The sequence below is a fragment of the Chiloscyllium plagiosum genome, unplaced genomic scaffold (genome assembly GCF_037043375.1).
Source record: "Chiloscyllium plagiosum isolate Xiang-an unplaced genomic scaffold, Cpla_swu_hap1 HiC_scaffold_8, whole genome shotgun sequence".
Taxonomy (NCBI): domain Eukaryota; kingdom Metazoa; phylum Chordata; class Chondrichthyes; order Orectolobiformes; family Hemiscylliidae; genus Chiloscyllium; species Chiloscyllium plagiosum.
Window position 1 is genome coordinate 4783645 of NW_028270146.1, and position 18854 is coordinate 4802498.

General features: G+C 46.4%; 1 protein-coding gene across 2 annotated transcripts in view; it reads left to right on the forward strand.

Annotated features, from left to right (window-relative positions):
* LOC122553321 (cholesterol 24-hydroxylase-like) overlaps window positions 1-18854 on the forward strand; it is a 105132-nt gene that overhangs the window by 49865 nt on the left and 36413 nt on the right. The window lies entirely within an intron of this gene.

The window sequence follows — 18854 nt, forward strand, 5'->3', positions numbered from 1 at the left end:
ACACACCATCACTGTAAAACTCTGATATAACACACACCTCTCAATGTAACATCTGATATAACACACCCCGTCACTGTAACACTCTGATATAACACACACCCATCACTGTAACTCTCTGATATAACACACACATGTCACTGTAACACTCTGATATAACACACACCCCTTCATGCCATACTCTGATATAACACACACCCCTCAGTGTTACACTGTGACATAACGCACAGCTATCACAGTAAGACTCTGATATAACACACACCCCTCAGAGTAGCACACTGATATAACACACACCCCGCAGTGTAACACTGATATAAAACACACCCATCAGTCTAACACTGATATAACGCACACCCCTCAGTGCAACACTCTGATACAACACACACCCGTCACTGTAACACTCTGATATAACACACACCCATCACTGTAACACTCTGATATAACACACCCCTCAGTGTAACACTCTGATATAACACACACGACTCACTGTGACACTTTGATGTAACACACACCCGTCACTGTAACTCTGATATAAAACACATCCCTCACTGTAACACTCTGATATAACACATACCCGTCACTGCAACACTCTGATCTAACACACACCCCTCAGTGTATCACTCTGATATAACACACACGACTCACTGTGACACTTTGATGTAACACACACCCGTCACTGTAACTCTGATATAAAACACATCCCTCACTGTAACACTCTGATATAACACATACCCGTCACTGCAACACTCTGATATAACACACACCCCTCACTGTAAAACTCTGATATAACACACAGCCATCACTTTAACACTCTGATATAACACTGACCCATCACTGTAACGCTCTGATATAACACACACCCCTCAGTGTAACACTCTGATATAACACACACCTGTCATTGTAACATTCTGATATAACACACACCCCTCAGTGTAACACTCTGATATAACACACACCTGTCACTGTAACATTCTGATATAACACACACCCCTCAGTGCAACACTCTGATACAACACACACCCGTCACTGTAACACTCTGATATAACACACACCCATCACTGTAACACTCTGATATAACACACCCCTCAGTGTAACACTCTGATATAACACACACCTGTCATTGTAACATTCTGATATAACACACACCCCTCAGTGTAACACTCTGATATAACACACACCTGTCACTGTAACATTCTGATATAACACACACCCCTCAGTGCAACACTCTGATACAACACACACCCGTCTCTGTAAAACCCTGATATAACACACACCACTCAGTGTAACACTCTGATATAACACACACCCATACCTGTAGCATTCTGATATAACACACACCTCTCAGTGTAACACTCTGATATAACACACACCCCGCAGTGTAACACTCTGATATAACACACATCCCTCACTGTAACACTCTGAGATAACACACACCCATCACTGTAACACTCTAATATAACACACTCCTCAGTGTAACACTCTGATATAACACATACGACTCACTGTGACACTTTGATGTAACACACACCCGTCACTGTAACTCTGATATAAAACACATCCCTCAGTGTAACACTCTGATATAACACATACCCGTCACTGCAACACTCTGATATAACACACACCCCTCAGTGTAACACTCTGATATAACACACACCCCTCAGTGTAGCACTCTGATATAACACACACCAGTCACTGTAAGACTCTGGTATAACACACACCCCTCAGTGTAAAACTCTGATATAACACACACCCCTCACTGTAACACTCTGATATAGTACAGACCCCTCAGTGTAAAACTCTCATATAACACACACCTGTCACAGTCACGCTCTGATATAACACACACCCGTCACTATAACACTCTGATATAGCACACACCCGTCACTGTAAAACCCTGATATAACACACACCACTCAGTGTAACACTCTGATATAACACACACCCATACCTATAGCATTCTGATATAACACACACCTCTCAGTGTAACACTCTGATATAACACACATCCCTCACTGTAACACTCTGATATAACACACACCCATCACTGTAACACTCTAATATAACACACTCCTCAGTGTAACACTCTGATATAACACACACGACTCACTGTGACACTTTGATGTAACACACGCCCGTCACTGTAACTCTGATATAAAACACATCCCTCAGTGTAACACTCTGATATAACACATACCCGTCACTGTAACACTCTGATATAACACACACCCCTCAGTGTAGCACTCTGATATAACACACACTAGTCACTGTAAGACTCTGGTATAACACACACCCCTCAGTGTAAAACTCTGATATAACACACACCCCTCAATGTAACACTCTGATATAGTACACACCCCTCAGTGTAAAACTCTCATATAACACACACCCGTCACAGTCACGCTCTGATATAACACACACCCGTCACTATAACACCCTGATATAGCACACACCCGTCACTGTAAAACCCTGATATAACACACACCACTCAGTGTAACACTCTGATATAACACACACCCATACCTATAGCATTCTGATATAACACACACCTCTCAGTGTAACACTCTGATATAACACACACCCCTCAGTGTAACACTCTGATATAACACACATCCCTCACTGTAACACTCTGATATAACACACACCCATCACTGTAACACTCTAATATAACACACTCCTCAGTGTAACACTCTGATATAACACACACGACTCACTGTGACACTTTGATGTAACACACGCCCGTCACTGTAACTCTGATATAAAACACATCCCTCACTGTAACACTCTGATATAACACACACCCGTCACTATAACACTCTGATATAGCACACACCCGTCACTGTAACACTCTGATATAGCACACACCTGTCACTGTAAAACCCTGATATAACACACACCACTCAGTGTAACACTCTGATATAACACACACCCATCACTGTAACATTCTGATATAACACACACCTCTCAGTGTAACACTCTGATATTACACAAACCCCTCAGTGTAACACTCAGATATAACACACATCCCTCACTGTAACACTCTGATATAACACACACCCCTCAGTGTAACACTCTGATATAACACACGTCACTCACTGTAACATTCTGATATAACACACACCCCTCACTGTAACACTCTGATATAACACACACCCCTCAGTGTAACACTATGATATAACACACACCATCACTGTAAAACTCTGATATAACACACACCCTTCACTGTAAAACTCTGATATAACACACACCTCTCAATGTAACATCTGATATAACACACCCCGTCACTGTAACACTCTGATATAACACACACCCATCACTGTAACTCTCTGATATAACACACACATGTCACTGTAACACTCTGATATAACACACACCCCGTCATGCCATACTCTGATATAACACACACCCCTCAGTGTTACACTGTGATATAACGCACAGCTATCACAGTAAGACTCTGATATAACACACACCCCTCAGAGTAGCACACTGATATAACACACACCCCGCAGTGTAACACTCTGATATAAAACACACCCATCAGTCTAACACTGATATAACGCACACCCCTCACTGTAACACTCTGATATAACACACACCCCTCAGTGTAACACTCTGATATAACACACTTCACTCACTGTAACATTCTGATATAACACACACCCCTCAGTGTAACACTCTGATATAACACACACCCCTCAGTGTAACACTATGATATAACACACACCATCATCACTGTAAAACTCTGATATAACACACACCTCTCAATGTAACATCTGATATAACACACACCCGTCACTATAACACTCTGATATAGCACACACCCGTCACTGTAAGACTCTGGTATAACACACACCCCTCAGTGTAAAACTCTGATATAACACACACCCCTCACTGTAACACTCTGATATAATACACACCCCTCAGTGTAAAACTCTGATATAACACACACCCGTCACTGTCACGCTCTGATATAACACACACCCGTCACTATAACACTCTGATACAACACACACCCGTCACTGTAACACTCTGATATAGCACACACCTGTCACTGTAAAACCCTGATATAACACACACCACTCAGTGTAACACTCCGATATAACACACACCCATCACTGTAACATTCTGATATAACACACACCACTCAGTGTAACACTCTGATATAACACACACCCCTCAGTGTAACATTCTGATATAACACACACCCCTCACTGTAACACTCTGATATAACACACACCCCTCAGTGTAACACTATGATATAACACACACCATCACTGTAAAACTCTGATATAACACACACCCATCACTGTAACATTCTGATATAACACACACCTCTCAGTGTAACACTCTGATATTACACAAACCCCTCAGTGTAACATTCTGATATAACACACACCCCTCACTGTAACACTCTGATATAACACACACCCCTCAGTGTAACACTATGATATAACACACACCATCACTGTAAAACTCTGATATAACACACACCCTTGACTGTAAAACTCTGATATAACACACACCTCTCAATGTAACATCTGATATAACACACCCCGTCACTGTAACACTCTGATATAACACACACCCATCACTGTAACTCTCTGATATAACACACACATGTCACTGTAACACTCTGATATAACACATACCCCGTCATGCCATACTCTGATATAACACACACCCCTCAGAGTAGCACACTGATATAATACACACCCCGCAGTGTAACACTCTGATATAAAACACACCCATCAGTCTAACACTGATATAACGCACACCCCTCACTGTAACACTCTGATATAACACACGCCCCTCAGTGTAACACTCTGATATTACATACACCAATCAATGTGAAACTCTGATATAACACACACCCCTCAGTGTAACACTCTGATATTACATACACCAATCAATGTGACACTCTGATATAACACACACCCCTCAGTGTAACACTCTGATATACCCCCCTCCTCTCACTGTGACACCCTGATATACACCCCTCCTCTCACTGTGACACCCTGATATACACCCCTTCTCTCACAGTGACACTCTGATATACCCCTCCCCTCTCACTGTGATACTCTGATATACCCCCGCCACTCACTGTGACTCTCTGATATACCCTCTTCCTCTAACTGTGACACTCTGATACATCCCCTCCTCTCACTGTGACACTCTGATATACCCCCCTCACTGTGACACTCTGATATACCCCCCTCCTCTCACTGTGACACTCTGATATACCCCCACCACTCACTGTGACTCTCTGATATACCCTCTTCCTCTAACTGTGACACTCTGATACATCCCCTCCTCTCACTGTGATACTGATATACCCCCCTGCCTCTCACTGTGATAGGCTGATATACCCCCTCCTCTCACTGTGATTGTCTGGTATACCCCCTCCTCTCACTGACACTCTGACATCCCCCCTCCTCTCACTGTGATACTCTCTATACCCCCCTCCTCTAACTGTGACACTCTGATATACACCCTCCACTCACTGTGATACTCTGATATATCCCCCTCCTCTCACTGTGACACTCTGATCTACCCCCTCCTCTCACTGTAATACTCTCTATACACCCCTCCTCTCACTGTGATACTCTGATATACCCCCCTCCTCTCACTGTGATTGTCTGGTATCCCCCCCTCCTCTCACTGACACTCTGATATACCCCCCTCCTCTCACTGTGACACTCTGGTATACCCCCCTCCTCTCACTGTGAAACTCTGATATACCCCCCTCCTCTCACTGTGACACTCTGATATACCCTCCTCCTCTCACTGTGACACTCTGATATACCCCCTCCTCTCACTGTGATACTCTGATATACCCCCCTCCTCTCACTGTGACACTCTGATATACCCCCCTCCTCTCACTGTGACACTCTGATATACCCCCCTCCTCTCACTGTGACACTCTGATATACCCCCTCCTCTCACTGTGACACTCTGATATACCCCCCTCCTCTCACTGTGACACACTGATATACCCCCCTCCTCTCACTGTGACACTCTGATATATCCCCCTCCTCTCACTGTGACACTCTGATATACCCCCTCCTCTCACTGTGACACTCTGATATAGCCCCCTCCTCTCACAGTGACACTCTGATATACCCCCCTCCTCACACTGTGACACTGATATACCCCCCTCCTCTCACTGTGACACTCTGATATACCCCCTCCTCTCACTGTGACACTGATATACCCCCCTCCTCTCACTGTGACACTCTGATATACCCCCCTCCTCTCACTCTAACACTCTGATATACCCCCCTCCTCTCACTGTGATACTCTGATATACCCCCCACCTCTCACTATGACACTCTGATATACCCCCCTCCTCTCACTGTGACACTGATATACCCCCCTCTACTCAGTAAAATACTCTGATATACCCCCTCCTCTCACTGTGATACTCTCTATACCCCCCTCCTCTCACTGGGACACTCTGATATACCCCCCTCCTCTCACTGTGACATTCTGACATATCCCCCTCCTCTCACTGTGACACTCTCATATACCCCCTCCTCTCACTGTGACACTGACATAGCCCCCTCCTCTCACTGCAACACTCTGATATAACACACACCCCTCAGTGTAACACTCTGATATAACACACACCCCTTAGTGTAGTACTCTGATATAACACACACCAGTCACTGTAAGACTCTGGTATAACACACACCCCTCAGTGTAAAACTCTGATATAACACACACCCCTCACTGTAACACTCTGATATAGTACACACCCCTCAGTGTAAAACTCTCATATAACACACACCCGTCACAGTCACGCTCTGATATAACACACACCCGTCACTATAACACTCTGATATAGAACACACCCGTCTCTGTAAAACCCTGATATAACACACACCACTCAGTGTAACACTCTGATATAACACACACCCCTCAGTGTAACACTCTGATATAACACACATCCCTCACTGTAACACTCTGATATAACACACACCCATCACTGTAACACTCTAATATAACACACTCCTCAGTGTAACACTCTGATATAACACACACGACTCACTGTGACACTTTGATGTAACACACGCCCGTCACTGTAACTCTGATATAAAACACATCCCTCACTGTAACACTCTGATATAACACATACCCGTCACTGTAACACTCTGATATAACACACACCCCTCAGTGTAGCACTCTGATATAACACACACTAGTCACTGTAAAACTCTGGTATAACACACACCCCTCAGTGTAAAACACTGATATAACACACACCCCTCACTGTAACACTCTGATATAATACACACCCCTCAGTGTAAAACTCTGATATAACACACACCCGTCACTGTCACGCTCTGATATAACACACACCCGTCACTATAACACTCTGATATAACACACACCCGTCACTATAACACTCTGATATAGAACACACCCGTCTCTGTAAAACCCTGATATAACACACACCACTCAGTGTAACACTCTGATATAACACACACCCATACCTGTAGCATTCTGATATAACACACACCTCTCAGTGTAACACTCTGATATAACACACACCCCACAGTGTAACACTCTGATATAACACACATCCCTCACTGTAACACTCTGATATAACACACACCCATCACTGTAACACTCTAATATAACACACTTCTCAGTGTAACACTCTGATATAACACACACGACTCACTGTGACACTTTGATGTAACACACGCCCGTCACTGTAACTCTGATATAAAACACATCCCTCAGTGTAACACTCTGATATAACACATACCCGTCACTGTAACACTCTGATATAACACACACCCCTCAGTGTAAAACTCTGGTATAACACAAAACCCTCAGTGTAAAACTCTGATATAACACACACCCCTCACTGTAACACTCTGATATAACACACACCCGTCACTATAACACTCTGATATAGCACACACCTGTCACTGTAAAACCCTGATATAACACACACCACTCAGTGTAACACTCTGATATAACACACATCCCTCACTGTAACACTCTGATATAACACACATCCCTCACTGTAACACTCTGATATAACACACACCCCTCAGTGTAACACTCTGATATAACACACTTCACTCACTGTAACATTCTGATATAACACACACCCCTCACTGTAACACTCTGATATAACACACACCCCTCAGTGTAACACTATGATATAACACACACCATCACTGTAAAACTCTGATATAACACACACCCCTCAATGTAACATCTGATATAACACACCCCGTCACTGTAACACTCTGATATAACACACACCCATCACTGTAACTCTCTGATATAACACACACATGTCACTGTAACACTCTGATATAACACACACCCCTTCATGCCATACTCTGATATAACACACACCCCTCAGTGTTACACTGTGACATAACGCACAGCTATCACAGTAAGACTCTGATATAACACACACCCCTCAGAGTAGCACACTGATATAACGCACACCCCTCACTGTAACACTCTGATATAATACACACCCCTCAGTGTAAAACTCTGATATAACACACACCCGTCACTGTCACGCTCTGATATAACACACACCCGTCACTATGACACTCTGATACAACACACACCCGTCACTGTAACACTCTGATATAGCACACACCTGTCACTGTAAAACCCTGATATAACACACACCACTCAGTGTAACACTCTGATATAACACACACCCATCACTGTAACATTCTGATATAACACACACCTCTCAGTGTAACACTCTGATATTACACAAACCCCTCAGTGTAACACTCTGATATAACACACATCCCTCACTGTAACACTCTGATATAACACACACCCCTCAGTGTAACACTCTGATATAACACACGTCACTCACTGTAACATTCTGATATAAAACACACCCCTCACTGTAACACTCTGATATAACACACACCCCTCAGTGTAACACTATGATATAACACACACCATCACTGTAAAACTCTGATATAACACACACCCTTCACTGTAAAACTCTGATATAACACACACCTCTCAATGTAACATCTGATATAACACACCCCGTCACTGTAACACTCTGATATAACACACACCCATCACTGTAACTCTCTGATATAACACACACATGTCACTGTAACACTCTGATATAACACACACCCCTTCATGCCATACTCTGATATAACACACACCCCTCAGTGTTACACTGTGATATAACGCACAGCTATCACAGTAAGACTCTCATATAACACACACCCCTCAGAGTAGCACACTGATATAACACACACCCCGCAGTGTAACACTCTGATATAAAACACACCCATCAGTCTAACACTGATATAACGCACACCCCTCACTGTAACACTCTGATATAACACACACCCCTCAGTGTAACACTCTGATATTACATACACCAATCAATGTGACACTCTGATATAACACACACCCCTCAGTGTAAAACTCTGATATAACACACACCCGTCACTGTCACGCTCTGATATAACACACACCCGTCACTATGACACTCTGATACAACACACACCCGTCACTGTAACACTCTGATATAGCACACACCTGTCACTGTAAAACCCTGATATAACACACACCACTCAGTGTAACACTCTGATATAACACACACCCATCACTGTAACATTCTGATATAACACACACCTCTCAGTGTAACACTCTGATATTACACAAACCCCTCAGTGTAACACTCTGATATAACACACATCCCTCACTGTAACACTCTGATATAACACACACCCCTCAGTGTAACACTCTGATATAACACACGTCACACACTGTAACATTCTGATATAAAACACACCCCTCACTGTAACACTCTGATATAACACACACCCCTCAGTGTAACACTATGATATAACACACACCATCACTGTAAAACTCTGATATAACACACACCCTTCACTGTAAAACTCTGATATAACACACACCTCTCAATGTAACATCTGATATAACACACCCCGTCACTGTAACACTCTGATATAACACACACCCATCACTGTAACTCTCTGATATAACACACACATGTCACTGTAACACTCTGATATAACACACACCCCTTCATGCCATACTCTGATATAACACACACCCCTCAGTGTTACACTGTGATATAACGCACAGCTATCACAGTAAGACTCTCATATAACACACACCCCTCAGAGTAGCACACTGATATAACACACACCCCGCAGTGTAACACTCTGATATAAAACACACCCATCAGTCTAACACTGATATAACGCACACCCCTCACTGTAACACTCTGATATAACACACACCCCTCAGTGTAACACTCTGATATTACATACACCAATCAATGTGACACTCTGATATAACACACACCCCTCAGTGTAACACTCTGATATACCCCCCTCCTCTCACTGTGACACCCTGATATACCCCCCTCCTCTCACTGTGACACCCTGATATACACCCCTCCTCTCACAGTGACACTCTGATATACCCCTCCCCTCTCACTGTGATACTCTGGTATACCCCCGCCACTCACTGTGACTCTCTGATATACCCTCTTCCTCTAACTGTGACACTCTGATACATCCCCTCCTCTCACTGTGACACTCTGATATACCCCCCCCTCACTGTGACACTCTGATATACCCCCCTCCTCTCACTGTGACACTCTGATATACCCCCACCACTCACTGTGACTCTCTGATATACCCTCTTCCTCTAACTGTGACACTCTGATACATCCCCTCCTCTCACTGTGATACTGATATACCCCCCTGCCTCTCACTGTGATAGGCTGATATACCCCCTCCTCTCACTGTGATTGTCTGGTATACCCCCTCCTCTCACTGACACTCTGACATCCCCCCTCCTCTCACTGTGATACTCTCTATACCCCCCTCCTCTAACTGTGATACTCTGATATACCCCCTCCTCTCACTGTGATACTCTGATATACCCCCCTCCTCTCACTGTGACACTCTGATATACACCCTCCACTCACTGTGATACTCTGATATACCCCCCTCCTCTCACTGTGACACTCTGATCTACCCCCTCCTCTCACTGTGATACTCTCTATACACCCCTCCTCTCACTGTGATACTCTGATATACCCCCCTCCTCTCACTGTGATTGTCTGGTATCCCCCCCTCCTCTCACTGACACTCTGATATACCCCCCTCCTCTCACTGTGACACTCTGGTATACCCCCCTCCTCTCACTGTGAAACTCTGATATACCCCCTTCCTCTCACTGTGACACTCTGATACACCCCTCTCCACTCACTGTGATATACCCCTCTCCTCTCACTGTGATACTCTGATATACCCTCCTCCTCTCACTGTGACACTCTGATATACCCCCCTCCTCTCACTGTGACACTGATATACCCCCCTCCTCTCACTGTGATACTCTGATATACCCCCTCCTCTCACTGTGACACTCTGATATACCCCCCTCCTCTCACTGTGACACTCTGATATACCCCCTCCTCTCACTGTGATACTCTGATATACCCCCCTCCTCTCACTGTGACACTCTGATATACCCCCCTCCTCTCACTGTGACACTCTGATATACCCCCCTCCTCTCACTGTGACACTCTGATATACCCCCTCCTCTCACTGTGACACTCTGATATACCCCCCTCCTGTCACTGTGACACACTGATATACCCCCCCCTCTCACTGTGACACTCTGATATATCCCCCTCCTCTCACTGTGACACTCTGATATACCCCCTCCTCTCACTGTGACACTCTAATATACCCCCCTCCTCTCACAGTGACACTCTGATATACCCCCCTCCTCGCACTGTGACACTGATATACCCCCCTCCTCTCACTGTGACACTCTGATATACCCCCCTCCTCTCACTGTGACACTGATATACCCCCCTCCTCTCACTGTGACACTCTGATATACCCCCCTCCTCTCACTGTAACACTCTGATATACCCCCTCCTCTCACTGTGATACTCTGATATACCCCCCTCCTCTCACTATGACACTCTGATATACCCCCTTCCTCTCACTGTGACACTCTGATACACCACTCTCCACTCACTGTGACACTCTGATATACCCCTCTCCTCTCACTGTGATACTCTGATATACCCTCCTCCTCTCACTGTGACACTCTGATATACCCCCCTCCTCTCACTGTAACACTCTGATATACCCCCCTCCTCTCACTGTGATACTCTGATATACCCCCCTCCTCTCACTATGACACTCTGATATACCCCCCTCCTCTCACTGTGACACTGAAATACCCCCCTCCTCTCAGTAAAATACTCTGATATACCCCCTCCTCTCACTGTGATACTCTCTATACCCCCCTCCTCTCACTGTGACACTCTGATATACCCCCCTCCTCTCACTGTGACATTCTGACATATCCCCCTCCTCTCACTGTGACACTCTCATATACCCCCTCCTCTCACTGTGACACTGACATAGCCCCCTCCTCTCACTGTGACACTCTGATATACCCCCCTCCTCTCACTGTGAAACTCTGATATACCCCCATCCTCTCACTGTGACACTCTGATATACCCCCCTCCTCTCACTGTGACACTGATATACCCCCCTCCTCTCACTGTAAAACTCTGATATACCCCCCTCCTCTCACTGTGACACTCTGATATACCCCCCTCCTCTCACTAAACTACTCTGATATACCCCCCTCCTCTCACTGTGACACTCTGATATACCCCCCTCCTCTCACTGTGACACTGATATACCCCCCTCCTCTCACTGTGACACTGATATACCCCCCTCCTCTCACTGTGAAACTCTGATATACCCCCTCCTCTCACTGTGACACTCTGATATACCCCCCTCCTCTCAGTAAAATACTCTGATATGCACCCTGCCTCTCACTGTGATAGGCTGATATACCCCCCTCCTCTCACTGACACTCTGACATCCCCCCTCCTCTCACTGTGATACTCTCTATACCCCCCTCCTCTAACTGTGATACTCTGATATACCCCCTCCTCTCACTGTGATACTCTGATATACCCCCCTCCTCTCACTGTGACACTCTGATATACACCCTCCACTCACTGTGATACTCTGATATACCCCCCTCCTCTCACTGTGACACTCTGATCTACCCCCTCCTCTCACTGTGATACTCTCTATACACCCCTCCTCTCACTGTGATACTCTGATATACCCCCCTCCTCTCACTGACACTCTGATATAACCCCCTCCTCTCTCTGTGACACTCTGGTATACCCCCCTCCTCTCTCTGTGAAACTCTGATATACCCCCTTCCTCTCACTGTGACACTCTGATACACCCCTCTCCACTCACTGTGACACTCTGATATACCCCTCTCCTCTCACTGTGATACTCTGATATACCCTCCTCCTCTCACTGTGACACTCTGATATACCCCCCTCCTCTCACTGTGACACTGATATACCCCCCTCCTCTCACTGTGATACTCTGATATACCCCCTCCTCTCACTGTGACACTCTGATATACCCCCCTCCTCTCACTGTGACACTCTGATATACCCCCTCCTCTCACTGTGATACTCTGATATACCCCCCTCCTCTCACTGTGACACTCTGATATACCCCCCTCCTCTCACTGTGACACTCTGATATACCCCCCTCCTCTCACTGTGACACTCTGATATACCCCCTCCTCTCACTGTGACACTCTGATATACCCCCCTCCTCTCACTGTGACACACTGATATACCCCCCTCCTCTCACTGTGACACTCTGATATATCCCCCTCCTCTCACTGTGACACTCTGATATACCCCCTCCTCTCACTGTGACACTCTGATATACCCCCCTCCTCTCACAGTGACACTCTGATATAGCCCCCTCCTCGCACTGTGACACTGATATACCCCCCTCCTCTCACTGTGACACTCTGATATACCCCCCTCCTCTCACTGTGACACTGATATACCCCCCTCCTCTCACTGTGACACTCTGATATAACCCCCTCCTCTCACTGTAACACTCTGATATACCCCCCTCCTCTCACTGTGATACTCTGATATACCCCCCTCCTCTCACTATGACACTCTGATATACCCCCCTCCTCTCACTGTGACACTGATATACCCCCCTCCTCTCAGTAAAATACTCTGATATACCCCCTCCTCTCACTGTGATACTCTCTATACCCCCCTCCTCTCACTGTGACACTCTGATATACCCCCCTCCTCTCACTGTGACATTCTGACATATCCCCCTCCTCTCACTGTGACATTCTCATATACCCCCTCCTCTCACTGTGACACTGACATAGCCCCCTCCTCTCACTGTGACACTCTGATATACCCCCCTCCTCTCACTGTGAAACTCTGATATACCCCCCTCCTCTCACTGTGACACTCTGATATACCCCCCTCCTCTCACTGTGACACTGATATACCCCCCTCCTCTCACTATGACACTCTGATATACCCCCCCTCCTCTCACTGTGACACTGATATACCCCCCTCCTCTCAGTAAAATACTCTGATATACCCCCTCCTCTCACTGTGATACTCTCTATACCCCCCTCCTCTCACTGTGACACTCTGATATACCCCCTCCTCTCACTGTGATACTCTGATATACCCCCCTCCTCTCACTGTGACACTCTGATATACCCCCCTCCTCTCACTGTGACACTCTGATATACCCCCCTCCTCTCACTGTGACACTCTGATATACCCCCTCCTCTCACTGTGACACTCTGATATACCCCCCTCCTCTCACTGTGACACACTGATATACCCCCCTCCTCTCACTGTGACACTCTGATATATCCCCCTCCTCTCACTGTGACACTCTGATATACCCCCTCCTCTCACTGTGACACTCTGATATACACCCCTCCTCTCACAGTGACACTCTGATATACCCCCCTCCTCGCACTGTGACACTGATATACCCCCCTCCTCTCACTGTGACACTCTGATATACCCCCCTCCTCTCACTGTGACACTGATATACCCCCCTCCTCTCACTGTAACACTCTGATATACCCCCCTCCTCTCACTGTGATACTCTGATATACCCCCCTCCTCTCACTATGACACTCTGATATACCCCCCTCCTCTCACTGTGACACTGATATACCCCCCTCCTCTCAGTAAAATACTCTGATATACCCCCTCCTCTCACTGTGATACTCTCTATACCCCCCTTCTCTCACTGTGACACTCTGATATATCCCCCTCCTCTCACTGTGACACTCTGATATACCCCCTCCTCTCACTGTGACACTCTGATATACCCCCCTCCTCTCACAGTGACACTCTGATATAGCCCCCTCCTCGCACTGTGACACTGATATACCCCCCTCCTCTCACTGTGACACTCTGATATACCCCCCTCCTCTCACTGTGACACTGATATACCCCCCTCCTCTCACTGTGACACTCTGATATACCCCCCTCCTCTCACTGTAACACTCTGATATACCCCCCTCCTCTCACTGTGATACTCTGATATACCCCCCTCCTCTCACTATGACACTCTGATATACCCCCCTCCTCTCACTGTGACACTGATATACCCCCCTCCTCTCAGTAAAATACTCTGATATACCCCCTCCTCTCACTGTGATACTCTCTATACCCCCCTCCTCTCACTGTGACACTCTGATATACCCCCCTCCTCTCACTGTGACATTCTGACATATCCCCCTCCTCTCACTGTGACACTCTCATATACCCCCTCCTCTCACTGTGACACTGACATAGCCCCCTCCTCTCACTGTGACACTCTGATATACCCCCCTCCTCTCACTGTGAAACTCTGATATACCCCCCTCCTCTCACTGTGACACTCTGATATACCCCCCTCCTCTCACTGTGACACTGATATACCCCCCTCCTCTCACTATGACACTCTGATATACCCCCCCTCCTCTCACTGTGACACTGATATACCCCCCTCCTCTCAGTAAAATACTCTGATATACCCCCTCCTCTCACTGTGATACTCTCTATACCCCCCTCCTCTCACTGTGACACTCTGATATACCCCCTCCTCTCACTGTGATACTCTGATATACCCCCCTCCTCTCACTGTGACACTCTGATATACCCCCCTCCTCTCACTGTGACACTCTGATATACCCCCCTCCTCTCACTGTGACACTCTGATATACCCCCTCCTCTCACTGTGACACTCTGATATACCCCCCTCCTCTCACTGTGACACACTGATATACCCCCCTCCTCTCACTGTGACACTCTGATATATCCCCCTCCTCTCACTGTGACACTCTGATATACCCCCTCCTCTCACTGTGACACTCTGATATACCCCCCTCCTCTCACAGTGACACTCTGATATACCCCCCTCCTCGCACTGTGACACTGATATACCCCCCTCCTCTCACTGTGACACTCTGATATACCCCCCTCCTCTCACTGTGACACTGATATACCCCCCTCCTCTCACTGTAACACTCTGATATACCCCCCTCCTCTCACTGTGATACTCTGATATACCCCCCTCCTCTCACTATGACACTCTGATATACCCACCCTCCTCTCACTGTGACACTGATATACCCCCCTCCTCTCAGTAAAATACTCTGATATACCCCCTTCTCTCACTGTGATACTCTCTATACCCCCCTCCTCTCACTGTGACACTCTGATATACCCCCCTCCTCTCACTGTGACATTCTGACATATCCCCCTCCTCTCACTGTGACACTCTCATATACCCCCTCCTCTCACTGTGACACTGACATAGCCCCCTCCTCTCACTGTGACACTCTGATATACCCCCCTCCTCTCACTGTGAAACTCTGATATACCCCCCTCCTCTCACTGTGACACTCTGATATACCCCCCTCCTCTCACTGTGACACTGATATACCCCCCTCCTCTCACTGTAAAACTCTGATATACCCCCCTCCTCTCACTGTGACACTCTGATATACCCCCCTCCTCTCACTAAACTACTCTGATATACCCCCCTCCTCTCACTGTGACACTCTGATATACCCCCCTCCTCTCACTGTGACACTGATATACCCCCCTCCTCTCACTGTGACACTGATATACCCCCCTCCTCTCACTGTGAAACTCTGATATACCCCCTCCTCTCACTGTGACACTCTGATATACCCCCCTCCTCTCAGTAAAATACTCTGATATGCACCCTGCCTCTCACTGTGATAGGCTGATATACCCCCACCACTCACTATGACACTCTGATATACCCCCCTCCTCTCACTGTGGCACTCTGATATACCCCCCTCCTCTCACTGTGATAATCTGCTATACTCCCCCCCTCTCACTGTGACACTCTGATATCCCCCCTCCTCTCACTGTGATAGTCTGCTATACCCCCCCCTCACTGTGACACTCTGATATCCCCCCTCCTCTCAATGTGATACTCTGATATCCCCCCTCATCTCACTGTGATACTCTGATATACCCCCTCAGTGCCTAAGTTTGTTTGGTAATCTCTTATGTCAACTGCCTCGAGGCAATTCTCTGTGTTAAAGATGCAGGTCATTAATGAGGGCTGTGATGTATCCATGATTTGGAGTTGCCGGTGTTGGACTGGGGTGGACAAAGTTATAAATCAAACAACACCAGGTTATAGTCCAACAGGTGTAATTGGAAGCACTAGCTTTCGGAGCGTGGATGAAGGAGCAGCGCTCTGAAAGCTAGTGCTTCCAATTAAGCCTGTTGGACTATAACCTGGTATCATGTGATTTTTATCTGTCATTAACCTCAACACTCAATGTGGTTAACTGTTATAATGCTAGCTCCATAATGGCTCTGTTAGTAATGCTCGTGTTAAATGAAACCAAAAGAAAACCAGAAAGTCAGAGGGTGGATCCTTTTCCTGCCCTGAATTAATTGCTTTCATTCATGGTCTAAGTCCTGCCCTCAGTATCTCTTAGTAAACAAATTGAGGAAATGAATCTTCCTGAAAGCTTCATATGAAGCATTGGCTGAGAAAAGGCATGGGACTGACTTTGCTCCAGTTACCCAGGGCTTGGGTGAGACACGCAGTCTTCATTCCTTAAGAAATCCTGCTCTAGAATGAATGTGACAAAGACTCACCAGATTGAATCCTGAGATGAGGCAGGTCCTATTATGGGAGAGTGACTGGAATGGGCCTGTACTTCCTGGAAGTTAAAGACTGCAAGACGATCTTCTTCTTAGAGAACTTGACAGGGTAGAACTGGGGGGCTGCTTCCTCCCCTGGCTTGAGAATGTTGAACTGGGAATCCTAGTTCAGGGATTAGGGATCTGCCATTTCAAAACGAGATGCAAAATTTTGCAACTCAGAAGATGGAGCATCTTTAGAATTGTGGCCCCAAGAGAGGTGTGGCTGTTCTGTCATTGACCATCAAAGACTGAGACAGATAGATTTTTGGACACAAAGGGAATCAAGGGAGATGGGGGTCAGATGGGAAAGAGAAGAGTTTCATGGTGAAGAGTTTCAGCCATGGTCTACTGAACGGCGTAACAAGCTCAAGCATCAGGGTGAGTCTGATCCTGCCCCATCGCTTCAGTGTGGCTCTGGGAGCTTACCTTCATGAACTTTCTCACATTCAGTCTCACACACATTGCAGTGCCTTTGGAACTGTATGTGCTTTCCTGGAGAGAAAGGGTCACAGTCTGCAAGGTATCTCGTCCCCAAGTGTCCACTCCTCTTGTCTATGTCGAAATGCTGACTGTCAATAGGCTTTTCAAATGTAAGGCCATTGCAGGAAGATCCAATCTGAGTGTCCACATACAGACAGCCCATCGCAGAAGGGGTAAATGTAGGGGAATGGGTCTGGGTGGGTTGCGCTTTGGCGGGTCGGTGTGGACTTGTTGGGCCGAAGGGCCTGTTTCCACACTGTAACTAATCTAATCTAATCTAGCTCCAGTACAT